Source organism: Mirounga leonina, unplaced genomic scaffold (assembly GCF_011800145.1).
Source record: "Mirounga leonina isolate KUSES-001 unplaced genomic scaffold, KU_Mleo_1.0 Mir_96, whole genome shotgun sequence".
NCBI classification, from domain to species: Eukaryota; Metazoa; Chordata; class Mammalia; order Carnivora; family Phocidae; genus Mirounga; species Mirounga leonina.
In genome coordinates this window covers 5,062,653-5,065,762 of record NW_023270871.1, presented here as the reverse complement: position 1 = coordinate 5,065,762, position 3,110 = coordinate 5,062,653, and the positions used below count along the sequence as shown (strand labels likewise).

Genomic DNA, 3,110 nt, shown 5'->3' with positions numbered 1-3,110 from the left:
CGCTGACATCCAGTAATATTCCTCAGAGAGTGTGCAGATAATATGGAGTACAATGTGGAGGAAGTTTTCTTCATGGCTGCAAACTATGTGTAGACCCTCTTCTGTTTGCTCTTACGGCATCTTATGCTGACATCCATGTGGAGCTCACCAAATGTATGTGTTTCCTAGGGCTGCTATGACCAAATAACATAGATGTGGTGCCTAAACAACAGAAATTTATTTGCTAACAGTTCCAGAGACTGAAAGACCAAGATCAAGGTGTTAGGAGGTTTGGTTTCCGTTCTTCCCTTAGCTTGTCAATGGCCATCTTCTTGCTGTGTCCTCGCATAGCCTCTTTGTGTGTCCAGATTTTCTCCTTTTATAATGATACAAATCAGGTTGGACCAGGGCTCACCCTAACAACCTTATTTTAGCTTAATCACTTTTTAAAGACCCAATCTCCAAATACAGTCACAGTCTGAGGTATTAGGGGTTAGGACTTCAATATATGAATTTGGGCTGGGGCACGCAATTCAGCCCATAACACCAGGCATATTGCATTTGGTCACTTGATCTCTCTCTCACTAAAAATGAACCCTTGAAGGCAGGAGTCATGACATACTTATCTTTGTGTTCCTTATATCCATCATTTTTTATTAAAAAGTATTTATAGAACTGAACAAGCTCACAAATATAACTATGATGTTTTGTGGCTTTTTTTTTTAAGATTTTATTTGTTCATTTGAGAGAAAGAGAGAGAGTGCACAAGCAAGGGGAGAGGGAGAAGCAGACTCCCTGCTGAACTGGGAGCCCAGCGTGGGGCTCGATCCCAGGACCTGGAGATCATGGCCTGAGCTGAAGGCAGATGCTTAACCATCTGAGCCACCCAGGCACCCCTGTTTTATGGCTTTTAAAGAAGTTTTATCTGGTCCTGACATATTTGGTTGGGAATGATAGGTGTCCAAGGGACTTATCTACAACTAAATTACTCTTAAAAAAAAAAAAAAGATTTTGGGCGCCTGGGTGGCTCAGTTGGTTAAGCGATTGCCTTCGGCTCAGGTCATGATCCTGGAGTCCCGGGATTGAGTCCCATATCAGGCTCCTTGCTCAGCAGGGGATCTGCTTCTCCCTCTGACCCTCCCCCCTCTCATGTGCTCTCTCTCTTTCTCTCTCTCAAATAAATTAAAAAAAAAAGATTTTATTTATTTGACAGCGAGAGCATGGTGGGGGCAGATTCCCCACTGAGCAGGGAGCCCAACGCAGGGCTCAATCCCAGGACCCTGGGATCATGACCTGAGCCGAAGGCAGAGGCTTAACTGACTGAGCCACCCAGGTGCCCCCTAAATCACTCTTATAAAGAAATTCCAGATCTAGCCATATATTCAGAGATAGGTGAGGAGTGTAATATTCTATTTAAAATGAGTGGTGGCAGAAAATAACACAAGGAAAGAAATAATAAGAGAACATGAAAGGATAAATATATATTGGGAGAGGCTGGTTCCTATGTCAGATAAAATAAGCCATTGTCTATACCTTCAAAGGAGTCATAACTAACTTAGAAACAAATATGTTCAAATGCTTAGGAATCCGTAGGAATAAAATATGGACAAAATTGTATCAGTGGGTAGGAGTTAGCAAGTGCTGCAGCATTAACAGAGACCAAATTCCATTGTGGTCTAAAAAAACGGCTGTGGGTTTTGGTGAGCAAAAGTTGTGACTGCATTGAGGACAGTAGGTTAGAGTTGGACTTTTAAGGATAAAGGGGGAAAAGCAGCACAATTTAAATTGTGCTTGGTTCCAGAATTTGGAAATCAGGGATGGTGAAATTATCAGGAGGCAGTTGAAAAAGAAAAACCAGCATAGTTTTCATAGCACAAATCTTGTAATTATTTTATTGACTAACATATTTGCCTTTTTAAAAATGTTCTTTCAACTCTGAACAATGAACTGTCATGAATATTTCAATCATAACATAAATTAAGTCTACCCGGCATAAGCTTAATGTTTTCAAAGGATAAATAGCTAATTAGTCATAACAAAATGACTTATCCTTCTGTCTAGCTGGCATTGGAGTTAAAGTTCTGAGATTTAGGTCATGAATCATGAGGTGATGGGTTCCCCCTACCCCAATCATAAGCAGGGAAGAAAAAGAAAATATAGAAAAACCCATAAGATGTTTTGGATGTCAGTAATCTACTACTGTAAACTCATAGGAAAATTCCTGTTCGCTTAAAACATGACATTTGGCAAGTACTTTATGTCACTTTATCCTATACACATGCCATGGCATAACTTAATTTTTTTCTTATCTTTTTAGCTCTAGGTGTTGTTTCCAAATCTTCATGGTCAAATGACAGTTTATATTGTCTTCAACAGAAAAATCAGCCCACACTTTAGGTACACCTCTTGGAAAATATGTGTCTGTCCATTGATGTTGGCTGAGTTTTTCTTTCTTTCTTTCTTTTTTTTTCCTGACCTGGCATGGTTTACACTTCTCTCATGTTTATCTTAGGAGGTATATGTCCTAGCATGGAATGCAAATTAGGAGTACAGAGCATTCTAAACTAGTTTCCGTTTGACATTATTTAATAACAGATTATTATGATTGCTTTAAATAGTGTATGAGGTATTTCTTGGAACTCAGGTTTTACATTCATTTATTATAGTTTTTTCAAACTTTGTTATAGATGATAGTAATTAAGATTATTTTAAATGTTTTACTAAAGGTGTATTACAAACCAATTAAGAGATAATTAGATTCTAGGAATTTACTGTATGCTTTTATAAGGAGTTGAAATCCCTTTCTTCTGCATGCTGTTCCTTGGAGTGTTTGAACTCAGAGTCATTCCTTATTCTACCTCCACTCTGATCCCCCCAACCCCATGCTCAACTCCATGTATTTTAGGGGGGTGTCCAAGATGATCTTCCTCAATCATGTGTCAGATAGCTTCTGGGTGGATTTGGCTAGCAGTGGGCACTATCAGGAGATTGGAGATGAGAGAAGGGAGAGTCCAAGGCCCACCCTTTTTCCCTTCCTTCTTTCCTTCCTTCCTTCCTTTCTTCCTTCCTTCCTTCCTTCCTTCTTTCCTTCCTTCCTTCCTTCCTTCCTTCCTTCCTTCCTTCCTTCCTTC

At 39.5% G+C, this 3,110-nt stretch overlaps 1 pseudogene; it reads left to right on the top strand.

The window, feature by feature from the left end:
• The first annotated feature begins 299 nt into the window (after nt 1-299).
• The window catches only part of LOC118006376, a 5,909-nt pseudogene continuing 3,098 nt past the window's right edge, over nt 300-3,110 (top strand).